The sequence below is a fragment of the Melanerpes formicivorus genome, unplaced genomic scaffold (assembly GCF_026170545.1).
Source record: "Melanerpes formicivorus ecotype bairdi unplaced genomic scaffold, bMelFor1.0.p_v2 SCAF_22, whole genome shotgun sequence".
Taxonomy (NCBI): Eukaryota; Metazoa; Chordata; class Aves; order Piciformes; family Picidae; genus Melanerpes; species Melanerpes formicivorus.
Genome location: NW_027142374.1, coordinates 9,141,978 through 9,155,629, shown reverse-complemented (window position 1 = coordinate 9,155,629; position 13,652 = coordinate 9,141,978). Strand labels below are relative to the sequence as shown.

At 36.8% G+C, this 13,652-nt stretch overlaps 1 protein-coding gene across 1 annotated transcript in view; it reads right to left on the bottom strand.

Annotated features, from left to right (window-relative positions):
• TENM1 (teneurin transmembrane protein 1) overlaps positions 1-13,652 on the bottom strand; it is an 876,004-nt gene that overhangs the window by 335,917 nt on the left and 526,435 nt on the right. The window lies entirely within an intron of this gene.

Below are 13,652 nucleotides of genomic sequence, written 5' to 3'. Positions count from 1 at the left end.
CACCTCCATTAACAGTCCCGGGGCTTGGTGCAGGGGAGCTTCATCTTCTGGTGATGATCGCTAGAATTTCATCATTTATAAGCCGTGTATCCCCGTGAGGACATACAAAGGCGTAAAGGTGATTATAACCTGCATTTTCATAACAGCTACGTCTGCATCTGCAGTTATTTGTAAAGATTTTTTTTTTGTGCTGAAGAGTCTCAGGAGCTGAGAAAAGTGTGCCTCAAAGGCTGGACCCAGCTCATCATCCCAGCTTCAGTTTACATGCATACCACATACATGTATCTATCAACTCCTTAAAATCACTGTGGTTGTTTACATTATTTAGCCTGTGCATTCAGCAACAGGAGCACACTCGGGAAAAAAACCCACATAATTCACAGTTCTCATTATTTCTTCACAAGTGTCTGCACAGATCACCCACTGAGTGGAGTTTCTCTTTTTGCTCTATACCATGCCCCAGGACATACTTCATTTAGACAGTCTATGGTGTTTACATAAGTATTTGATGAAAAAACACATCGTGAAGAAACTAAAACACCTTGCAAACTGGCACTTAAGAGAAATTTTTGGCTATATAATGTCTTACAGTACATAAAAAAAAAAAAAAAGGTAAGGTCCTGTATGACTTTAATATACTGCTTCTAAGACAAGCCCACCCTGAGCTTGCCCTATCAGAAATAAAATTCAGGTGCCCATAAGAAATATTACCTAGTCATTTTCACTTGGTTCCTCAGGTAAAAACACAGAGTTTTGGTATTCAAAATTATCTCCTGATGGTGTGATCTGTTTGTAGAGAACAAAGGGGAAAAAAAGAAAAGTCCTCCCTGACTAGCATTAAAGAGGTGCTGAAGGAAATGGCCCAAAATGCAACTTTTTTTTTTTTTCAAAACACATACATTAGTATCTGTATATATATAAAGCAATGGAGATGTGTTTCCCCAATTCATGGAGGCTGAACCCCAAATCTGAAAAAAGTTGTGAGGTTTTAGTAACTCCAAATCTAGCTTCATGAAAAACAAAGGATGGGGAGATGAAAAGAAGGAGGAGGAACCAGAAAGATGATCAGGTTTACAAATCTAGCATAAAAATTGCTGTTTACGTGAATTGAGAGTACTGACTCTTTATTGTCTTTCATAGACCTTTGGTATTTATTTCCTTCTCTTCTACAGATTTCTAAAGATGGAAATCTAAGATGAAGAAGTTGGTCTAGTTCTTCAGAACAAACACTTCTTTCAGCAACACTCCAGAAATCTAAATCTGCCTCTCCCTAAAGAAAGCACAGCTGTAAAGATTCTGAAGTAAATATAGAGTCCTTCAGGAAGTCCTTTCTGTATTCCTTGGATTAAATGCATCCTACGCATCAGAAAAAGCCATGAACTACTGGTTATACATTGCTTTCTTTGGAAGGTCAGAAGTAACAAACTAAACTCAATTCTCATGAATCTTGAAGCCATTAAACTTCACTGTGAACTGAATCTAAAAATCAATTATTTTAAGTCAGAACAGTCCCCTGAAAATTTTGTCTCAAATACTTGTTTGGACGCAATAATGCTTTAGCAGGGTAGGTCAGTCGTGAACTATTCTGAACCTAGAGTAAAGAGTAAATTTTTGATCACAGGAGACAGGGTTGTTTTGGTTTCTTCTTTCTGTAGATAGGCTTCAACATTTGCTTTTCATTAACACAAAAATTAGATACTGCGGGTTGCGTATGGAAAGTTCATAACAAAACAGACAAAAATAAATGGAAAAAGACATGTAGAATGACCTTGATGTTAGTAACAAGAACACAAGAACATAAACCAAGATTACCTACCAGCTTCTATTCCAGATTTTAGGATACTACCAGATTCAAGTAAATATTGCCCTGCTATTAGCAAACAAAGATGACATTATTAATGTTTCTGCTCAGAATGCTATAGAATTGTCTGTTGTGGTGATTAACATAGAGGAGTTAGGATGGCAAAATGGCAGCCTCACCAAGGGAAGGCATAAAAAGGTAACCAGTGGAGGCAGACACTGAGCTTTACCTGTCTTTCTTCAGTCACTGCTGAGATAAACAGCCAAAGTTGATAAACTCAATAGTTGAATTAGTTGCCAGATATCAAGTGGAGTGTCTGATATATATATGGTAATTCAGATAGTTATGGGATGCTTCCTAGTGAGTTGAGGTTAGGAAAACCAAAAAAAGCCTGCTTGGAGCACCATGCAAATCACACCCATTAGTCCATGAGGAAGACACATCAGAAGGTGTGAAACCTCAGGTATATGTCATGCACGCTCCAAGAGAACTAGGAGCAGATTACAATGCAAACCAAGACCCACTGGATAATCAGAGCTTTTATTTTAGAGAAACTACCCCAGCAAAAGGAAGCACTAGGTAAAAGATTTCTAGATGTGCTGGTGCCAAGTGGAATTTTCCTGAGTGCAAACACATGTAGTTTTGTACAGCATCAGTGCTTCCTCCAATGAAGATTTTTCTCTGTAAGCAGCAAAAGATAGTATTTCCAGTGTGTAGCTGCGATACCAGTCAGTGCAGTGCTGATAGTAAGGTCTTGCTTGACACCTTCTGGCTAGCTCAAGTTCAGAAGAGCCTCCTGAGTGACCCATTGTCTTTAATTGGTACCCAAATTCTGTTGAAGCATTGGTTTTAAATTATTTTCCTGTGGGAACAGGGATCATTGTCTGCATTACACCAAGCTCTGTTGAGATCTGAAATACAGCTGCTGGTCTCACTGCTGAATAGCATCTTTTCAACCCACCTGAGGTAGGATACCACCACAGGATATTGCCAGAGTTCTGTCATCCTGTGCTTCCAAGAATGATGATGAAATTTTCTTTTTGACTCTTATTCATTGAACCAGTTGAAGTCCTCAAAAATTTCTGAAATTGTGGGGAATTTTCCTAGTTTAGGAGCCTGCTTCCTGGACAATTCTAAGATAGCACAGGGTACTTCCCTAAGTAATTAATTGGTTGGTTGTTTGATGTGCTATTTATGGAAATTACTCCATATAGTCAATGGGCTTCAAAATGGAGAGGCAGGGAAGCAGGCAGACCCCCCCTCCTGACTATGCTTCTTACAATTGCTTGAAATATGAGGAGTGATTTGTTTGCTGTGTTCTTTTCAACAGGCTAAGAGAAAAATATTTCCAAAGGGAGATTAAATATTTACAGTAAGTTCCCTAATACTGTTAGGAAACTACCCAAATATGAAGGACATTCAGATCCCAGCTCTCTAGCAGAAAGTGACAGAAGGGATTGAGTAGCACTAACAACATTGCCTTGCCCCCTTATTGTAACAGACAAAACAATTATAAGGACATCTGAGACTTTACCAGACTCCAAAAGAACATGGTTGAGGAGGTGGTTCTTGTGTGCATCAACATGGGGTCTCAATTGTAACCCAAAAGACTAAATGATTTTTTAAATCCAGTTATTTATACTTAATAAAATTAAGTATAAGCCTGATCCATCATTCAGAGTTGTGCACACCAGTTTTGGAATGTTGCCATTTCAAAAAATGATACCTTCCTTCAGTCTGGTGTAGCTCCATATCAGATGTGGATGTAAAACATGATCAGAACATAACGACAGAAGTCTGCGTGTACCTGATGCGTATTCGTTTTGACAAGGCACACAGGTCATTACACAAGATGAAATGTAAAGGAGAATCAGGATCATTTCTTTAGAGATACTAGTGTGTTATGTCATTATATGTTTTTCTAGTTCCATTCCTACACTGAAGTGACACACACACAGAGTCTTGTCCCTAGTCTGAGAGCATCCAAAAGATTAGGAAGGAAAAAATGAGATATGAAACACCAGTCAGAAGTTTTTATTCTCTGGACCAAAAGAAGGGTCCAGCAAAGTTGCTCTTCTATCTCCCTCTCACTGAGAAGAGGGGAATTTCATGAAGCAAGGCTAAATACACATAGATATAGAAACCATATTTGAAATTGCACTCCTGTATTATTACCAGCTCCCGGCAAGAACAGGTTTTGCCCAGACTTTCTGCCATAACTGTGCATCATGTAGCAGACCTAAAGAAGAAGTAATTGCAATTTCTAATAGAATATCACTTTTCAGAAATTGTACCCCCAGAACCAAGCTAAAGAGAAGTTGATATTTTTGAAAGATAAATGAAAACTGATGTATTTCAGTACTCATCTTGGTGAAAAATGTACTAGAAATAGATTTGCTTACAGAACAGTTTCTACCATCCAAAAGACTGAAGAAAGCATCACTGTCTTATGCCATGTTTGCAGGCTATGAAGAAATAATGCAAACATATGATAATGACTCTCTCTCCAAGGTTTCCCATCATTGCACAGTGCCTGTCTCCCTTCCTAACTTGTTAAAATTTCAAAGAAAATACTTTCATAGTTTTTACAGTGTCATCTCTCACATTCAGAAGGAGTTCCTGTAAATAACTTGAATTGTCTTTCAACGTTCACATCTAAACTATCTTGCTCACACTATCTTGCTCCAAGATGCCTGACAATAATTCAGCTGTCTGTGTGCCAAGACCGTTGCCCTGCGTGTTAACCTCAACTGCAAATTTGTGTCCTGATCATTTCCCACCTGTCTGGATAAATTGACTGTTCTAAACTTATGTCTCAGAAAAAATACGCACCTTTTCCACAAATATGGCTCCTTTGTTAATCTGCTGTCGGGAGAGCAGAAAAGTGTTGCAATTTTAATGGCCGGAGAGGGGTTACTTACTTTCCTGTCGCATGAACACAAGGTGGTGCTAATGCTCCTGTCACCACTTCTAATTCTCCACTTCCCCACAAAACCTTACTTGGGTAATGGTAGCTGATGTGTAGCTGGTGTACCAGATAATTAACTTTCCTTAAATTAATTCTGAGAAATTATATTTATTAAGATACAGCATTTAATTTAAAACTAAACTCTTGATTTTGTTTTGATAAACTGGAAAAAAATACTAAAATCCACTTCTAAATGACATAGAGAAAGATTTGCTTTCTTGATTTCACTTGAAAGTCAGAACTCTCCAAATAGACCAGTTGTATTCTGAGCTTCCCTTCAATATCCAAATAAAAATGAATTCTAGGTCACAGAAGAAGAGGGGAAAAAACCCTTAAGAGTTCTTAAGAAAGAATCAATAAAAACACCAAGCATATGAAAAGAACATGTGAAATAGCTAAGTGAGTGTATTCCCAGATAACTGAAAAGAGCTAGAGCTGTGAAAAGATTCGTTTAAATGCCTTTCACTTATAGGGGCAAGTTCTTTGGTATTGCAGAGAGGTGCATCTAAGCTAGAAGATTTTTAAAGCCTTTTGCTAAGAAAGATGATTATCAAAATTCATTATTGAAAAATATTCAGTGAAAATGTTTATTCCTGAATATGAATACATGCTAAAAGAGGTTTGAGTCAATCAGCTTGCCCATTAGAGTGGAACTAAGGTAAAGCACTTTTGGAGACTAAACTTCCTACTATCAGGGATTTTTCTCTTTCCTAGGTCAAATAAAACTTCTCATTGCATTGAAAGTTGATGCTGAAGAACATATGGAACATAAAAAAACAAACCCCAAAGGCTTGTTTCATAAAGTGTTTTGGATCTATTGTTTCATCAACCTCATGGTTAGTCTATTTTATTGCAAAGGAAAGAAAGGGACATAAAGTCCTTTATTCTGTGTTTCTGTTCTGGTTCATCTGATAATTACATGATTATTTTGTTACAGAAAAATTCTTACAGTGTAGTGCATTATTTTTTTGAAGCATTTCAAAGTGAAGTTACTTTATGAAGGCTTATCTGTCCAACCTCCTTCTCCCTTTCCCTGTGCCCTTTTGTTACACAACACTACCCTATGTTCCTGCTGCCTTTCTTCCTTCTTGTATTTTTGCTGATTTCTCTTGCTCATACATTTACTTTTCCCTTAGGAACATATACAAAAGCAAGACCTAAATATCTTAATCTCCTCAGCTTAATTAGACATGAAAGTAACTGTGGCCTCATTAAGAAATGTCCTAAAGCAACAGGTGAAATGGAATCAGGCGAGTCTGAAATCTCATCCAGATATCAGCTTGTCAGACAGTCCTGGCTATTAAAGAAGCCTGGGATACAGCTATTGTAAAGAAGAGAAAAACTAAATGCTTAGTATAAATCTCAGTGGAAGAGATGACTAATTAGAGGTAATTATACACAGATTTCTTGCATTAAAAGTGTTTTAAAACATAAACATTCAAATTTTACTTAGACTCCCAAGTGCTTCCTAGGAGGCAAGCTTTCAAAGAATGTCTTTTAAATTATGTCAAATGCTTTTAAACCAAATTATTTTTAAAAGGCATCTCACTGAAAATTGTGGTGGTTTGAATGTTTTTTTTGTTCCTCTTCAGTTCAGTAAGAAGCTGCAAGACAATTGATGGCCTGTCAGTATCCCAGTAGTCTTATAGCAAAGGTAATCAAGAGTCATATAGCACTGAATGGCTACCATTCACTAGCCACTTGAAAAACTGTACACCAAATTCACTTGATAGGAAGACACTGAACTATCTTCAGAATGGAGGTCAAAATTGTCAGAACATTGATAAGAGACTTAAGAGGATGCTGTCCCCAAAATATATCATCTTTGAGATAAAAAAACTCACCTAACCATTATTCAGGACACAGACTATAAGCAAATTTCTGGAGTATTTATGGAAAATCCTAAAAGTCAGTGCAGAAAATTATCTGAGATATCTTCATCCCTTAGTACACTGGGGCAAATAGACAATTTCTGAATTTTACAATGGGATTCCATTTTCCCCTTCAGTTATGCATTTGTTATCAAAATACAAAAAGCGTTATTAGCACATCATCTTTAAAAACTAGAGTTTATATCATCATTACTCTTCCAGTGACTTACTGATTTCTACTTAGGGTCATTACTCTGAACATATATTGAAAGACATCAACCATTCTGAGTAGGTGAAGAATTACAATATGGTCATAACAGTAGTGAATGTTTAATCACTGTGACAAATTTTGGAAGGAGCAGTTCCTTAAGTATGCAAATCTCAGTGTTTTATAACAAGAATTGGTACTTTCATACTCACCATGTCAAGAGTTTGAAGCTGATAAAAACATAAACAGATGTACAAGGTAAGTATTCTCATTATTATTTTCACTTGCTTGCCATCAGAACACAGTGATGATGCAGGTAAGAGTCAACCAAAGCAAAGAGTGTGGACACCCACTATCATAGAAAGTACATTGAATCACAATAAATACCAAAAGGGGCTATAGGAATATCAGGAAAAAGCAATCAATTTGCAAGATTTGTCCTGACAGTAAATTGTGAAACAAGAATATTGTGGCCACATTTGTTCTATGTCTGGTTTTTAGGAAGAAAAGGATCTTTTTTTTAGAGGCAGTCTTCAAGACAGAATGGAATTGGACAGCTATTATTTTCAGACAGACAATATTACTTTGTAATTGGAAAGTGTCTGAGTCTTATGGTGTTACAGCATATAGACAATTACAGAAATAACTCTGATAATTACTAATGCAGTTTGGGGTGCCAGGTGCAGAAGGTTGGCTCCCCCATTCCTTGCTACATTTTTAAAGTAATTTTAAAGCAATGTGATGAAAGTGTAAGTATTCAAGGCTGATATTTCTTCTCTGCTAATTTACATTTATATTCTTAATGTCTAGATTGAGCCTAGGGAAATTTAAAACTCTATTTCATTAATGATAACTTCTACAGAAATCCCAATATGCACAGAAGTTCCTAGATTGCAAGGCTAGTTAGATGAGAATTTAGAAGCTAAACATAATTGCTGGGTAGTTATGATAGTCAAATATGTACTGTCAGTTTTGACTTTTGAAACCCCTATAAACACACTGTTTTAAAAGTTACAAATATGAAATAACAGAGCAATGGATTAAAATATCTTTAAAACAAGTGGTTTGAGTTTAAACTCTTGTTTGCAGATACGTTTTAAACTGTTACAGCAAACCAACGTTGTGTTTGGCTTTTTCAGAATTCCTATGAAGTTAGGTGATTTAATCTCTTGACTTTTGGCTTTTGAATGGATGGCAAATTACAAGTACATGTGCAGCCATTTTAACAGTCCAGATTGGGTTGTGTTCTGGCAGGCATTTGTAAAGTGCTGCAGTTTTACAATGCTAATGCAGCATTAATGTGTGCCCATTTACTGACTGTCATCAGCTCTGATGAGGCTTATGATGAAATTTCTTCTTCAAAAATAACCTGTTCAGAGATCTGGATGCAGAAGTCTTGGTCACCTGCAGAAATCCCTGTAGACAGGCAGATAGGTAGGTAGGTAGGGAGGGAGGGAGGCAGATAGAAAGACAGATAGAAACATGCCTCTCAGCGCCTGAGGTTTGTCTAAACTGGCTGCGTAACTATTTTTTCATGCAAAGCTGAGGATTGCCTGGTTTTATACCAGTCAAAATGGGGCAAATGGAGTAGAAACTTATTGAAGCTACCTATTTGACTGGCCAATTACTGGCTTAGGATGAATGAGATTTGCTAATTTTGTTATACAGTGATATAGGTCCTCAGGCATGCCTGCAATTTCTGCCAGGCATGTTACTCCCAAACTTAAATACTGGCTTACTTCAATCATGTGATGCATGGCAAGCAAGTGCGCTTGCTTTAAGTGATCAGAAAGTTCTGCTTTGGCCTAGTTCCATCTTGTACAGGTAAGACTGCAGCAGTACAAGACAATCAGTCCCAGAATAAATAAATTAAAAGTGATTATAAAATATGCATGAGGTATTTATGTAAAACCGTATTTTCTGCAAGGTAATCTCTTATGAAATTTATAGTACAGTATATCACCAAAGAAAGAAACTGGAGAAAAGGTTAATAGCTGGGCTAATTATGAATCCAGATATATATAATTCAGCCTCCAAAACAGCATCATGCCCTTGCGGTTTAAATATGAAGTTATAAGGGAAATACTCTTTTGGAACCTATTGGTCTTTTCTGTAATATTTATTAGTATACCAGCATTTAATTCATTATTTATAGGTTTCTGACATGCATCTCATTTGTTTGATATATAATTTTTATCAGTAGTACTCTGTAGACAAGCAAGTACTTCAGGAAAGCAGACTATAATGTAAATCTGCAATAGCCTGTGGGAAAATGTATTACGTATGTAAACCTGACTGAATAATGTGTGGAAGTATGGGACAGTATGTTAAACTTACCATTTTGTTATAGCTGAGGTAAATTTTAATGTTTGTGTTATTCATCCTAACTGCAAAATCTTTAATGTTAATTTTTACTATACAGCATTGGATAAGAAACACAATCATTCTCATACAAATGAGAACTAAAATACCATAGACTTTCCTCATGCTCCTTTAACCTAACATTTCTTCATGGTGTTTGTATACTGGACAGGAAGTGGAAAATAAGTCTGAAAAAAATCTGGTGTCATGTTTGGGATAGAAACCAATGGTTCACTGAAAGGTCTGTTTCTAAATGAGTGAATTATGTGCAGTTTATCTGTCTGCAAGCTGATACACACATGTGTGCATGTGCATATATATATAAAATAGGAAGCTATAATGTAGTGTGGGGTTATTACTGCATATCTTGTGGCCTACAAATGGAAGACATATATGGTAAAGCAGCTCCAATAGCTTTGAACTGTAGAATTTGGGATGATGGGACTTTAACCCTTTATATTACCTAAGAGACTAATATCTGTCTGCGGAACTGCACAGGCAAGGTTTACAACAAAATGGATCTCATTTGTCAACCTAAGTAGAAAAATATAGAAATACTAAGAATCATGAGTAGAAATGATAAAGAGATCTAAGCTTGGGTGAAATATAAATGGAAAAGCGTAGTAACACTCCTTAGCAGTGTGTTTTGCAATACAATACAGCTAAATGGCATGCATCTGACCAAAGTTTTTACATCATCACTGGGGACTCACATGCATTTTTCCTTCCCTTTGTAACAGATCTTGCATTACTATAACTCCCACAATTCTCAATTATTTGATAATTTTAGGTAAGTTGTCAAAAAAGACAGGAATTTCTTGTTTTAAAGACCTCAACTGAGATAATTATTCTTTTACTGGATACTCTATCAGAGATTGTGTAAAACCCTCAGTGGTCATGGAGAACAAATTGATACAGGCATTTAGTTATTCTCAAAATGTGTACAAGTGACAACTAATCAAGCCTCGATAACTGCAACTAAATGCAATGGCTTTCAACCTTTTGGGAGCAAGACTCACTGCTGACAGTCTTTCTGGATCTTGTTCCCTCAGTCCTTACTGGAGAAACAAGTCAGAAGAACCAGAACTGCTTGGGATGCAAGCTGCAAAGGAGTTTCTGCAATGAGTTGTGCTGGAATGAATCTTGGCAAAGCAGAAACAGAAAAAAAAGAAAGTCTAGCCTGCCCCACAGCAGCTGCTTTTTTCCTGACTGATGATGTGGGAATAATACAAAAATAAGTAAAGCTATATATGTCACCGGGAATCGCTCATCTGGGAGACAAGCACCAATTTAGGTATCTGCAAATTAGGTTCTACTCACATTTTGACAACTAGACCATACTCCAGACTTCATTTTTTCATCTGTTAGAACAACACTGACCTTTACAAAGAACATTAGTCTCTATTAATGAAAAGCACATCATGAGAGTCAGAAAAGGCTCTATTGTTTCTGTGTGGAAGAACAGAAGAGAAAAAGGTAATAATTAATAATTTCACAAGTTTAGAAAACAGCACTTTTTGTATTTAGCTGTATGGAGATACATTTACTGGGCAGATACAATATACTATTGTCTTTTAAAACAAATTGAGGGCCATCTCTTTTCTGTAAATGTAAATTTTAATTTCAAATGTAACTGAGAAAAGCTTAGAAAAACCAATCAGACAAAAGCTAACTTTGCCCCAATTGATAGTCTCAAACAAGCCCCCTATAAACACAAGCACTAAATCTTTAACTCATTACCTCTTTCTTTGTTAGAGACTAAACAGTACTTCTTTCCATTGTAAGAGGAATGTAGAGTATGCATTTTCTGAGCTGCTGAAGCTTGTTATTGAAATTAAGCTTTATGACACTGCTGTTTTCCATATTTGGACCCAGTCTATTGGATGTGTGTGGCTGCTTCCAGAAATAAGAAAGGCAAATGTCGATGTGTTTTCAAAAGGAAAGGCAAGGAAGAGATTGTTAAATGGGCTGGGTTAAGCAATCTCCTAGAACGGACACCAACAAAAAGTAGTGTGAGGAAGAGCTTGTCCTAATGTTCTCCTCTCTTTCTGTGCCAGTACAGTCCAAACTCAACAATGGTCTTTCCTATCACACTTAATAGCTTTGCATCTCTGTGGTTTCCAATAAGATTGATTCCTTTCAAAAGACTAGATGGCAAGGAACATATCAACCCCTTCACTCATCTTTAAATAAGAGAATATGTATTTCAGTGTTTATGAAGTAGTGAGGAAGTAGTGCCTCTATTTTCCAAAGAATTCTTGTCAATTTTCCTTTCCATATGTTATAAACCATATTGATGTGAATGCCTTCTGAAGTTACTCAGTCAAAAAAGTAATTCATTTCACTAGAATGATTTCTGAGGCACATCGCTGCCCTGTAGACTTTCATCAGTTTCCTTTCTTCAGATGAAAAATGAGTACATTTCAAAACTGCAATTTTAAATATTGAATAAGGCTACTGATATCAGTAGGTTTGATTATTCAAGACATGAGCTTACCAAGTGTTGAACACTATTATTATCAAGGCACAATGCAAGAACATACAGTTTTTTCTATGTAGCATGCAGCACTTTAGTGGTTTGGACCCTAAAGAAAGAGGATTAACAGTTTATAGGAATTAATGCAGAGAGAAGTAAGACAAGATATTACATAACCCCAATATCTGGCCTTTTAGATTATTTAGATAAAAATTTATATTTAATTGATATAAAAAAATCATTCAAGCATAGATCAATAAATTTTTTTTCAGTTTAGTTATGTATCACATCTATTTCATAGTCTTCATACTCCCTTGGATCAGGGACTTGGCAGCTCTGGGTATTTAGCACTTCATTAACACACGGTATTTGCGTATAATAACAACAGGTTATACTGACAACAACATGCACTGTGTAATTTGACAACATTCATTTAGAATTAGCAACAGAGGTTGAGCTAGGAAGTGATTATACTAAAAGTGGCACAGCAGAAAAAAAATCAGATTTTTTTTTTTGTACTTCATTAATAACAATAAATATACTTTAGAATCATGGAGAGCTTATGTGTTAGCTTCATATTTTCACATGACTGCAATGGAAGTAGAAAAAACCTGAAATTAGATGTATGATTACAACCCTAGGGGTCTCTGAGGCATGTTAGTATTTACTGTATGCTAATTACAGGATCAGAGGATGTTAGGAGTTGGAAAGGAACTCTGAAGATCTTTGAGTCCAACCCCCCTGCCAGAGCAGGACCATATCATCTAGTGTAGACTGGACAGGAATGCAGCCAGACAGATCTTGAAAGTCTCCAGAGAAGGAGACTCCACATCTTCTCTGGGATGCCTGTTTCAATTCTCTGTGACCATTACAGTAAATAAGTTTTTCCTAGTGTTTAGATGGAACTTCCTGTGCAGCAGTGTACAACCATTGCCCCATGTCCCATCACAGGGCACAAGTGAGAAGAGGCTGTTCCTTCTTGACACCCAGCCCTCATACATTTATATACATTTATTAGATCCCCTCTCAGTCTTCTCCTCTCCAGACTAAAAGCCCCGAGTCTCTCAGCCTTTCTTCATAAGACGTGTGCTCCAGTCCCTCATCATCCTTGTAGCCCTTCGTTGGACTCTCTTAAGTAAAGCCCTGTTCTTCTTGAATTAGGTAACCCAGAACTGGATACAATATTCTGGGTGGGGCCTCCCTAGGGCAGAGTATAGGGGGAGGAGAACCTCCCTCGATCTGATGTACACACTCTTCTTAATGCACCCCAGGATACCATTTGCCTTCTTGGCCACAATGGCACCAGGACTACCAGGTCCTTCTCCATGGGGCTGCCCTCTAGGAGATCACTTCCTAACCTGTACTGGTGCAGTTCACTATTCCTTCCCAGGTGCAGGACTCTGCACTTATCCTTGTTGAATCTCATTAGGTTCCTCTATTATTAAAAAAAAGAAAAAAGAAAAAAGTTTAGCTCTGCATACAGTTAGCTTTCCAGTGAAGTTTTTCTCTTTAGAAGTCAAGTGAAATTTTGGTGGGGAAAGGGCACATATTTATCTTTCTGCTTTATGTGTATCACCTTGGAGCATGAATCTTTCCACTAAAAAGCATGCCATATTTGTTGAGCTCTTTGATGAGTGCAAAATGTGCTTGTTTGTGAATTAGGACCTCTGTTCTGTGAGTTGATTTTAACATACTTAATATGTGCTTTGATTCTTACACCTCTTTATCTTGCTTCCTGATTTCAGTAGAGTTTTCTTCTTCAAGGAGTAGAGGCTTTCAGATGGACGTTTTGCTGTTTTGCCTAGGGTATTCTGATTCATCTTATTCTACTGTGTTTTCCTAGTCAGCTAGTTGTCATGAATCAAAAATTATTTTCTTTTCATCAAGAACTTTCTCTTTCCAGGAGGTATAATTTTATTTACTTTTCCCCTTTTCTTTTTCCCTTTCTTTCTGGTTCTTTTTGATAA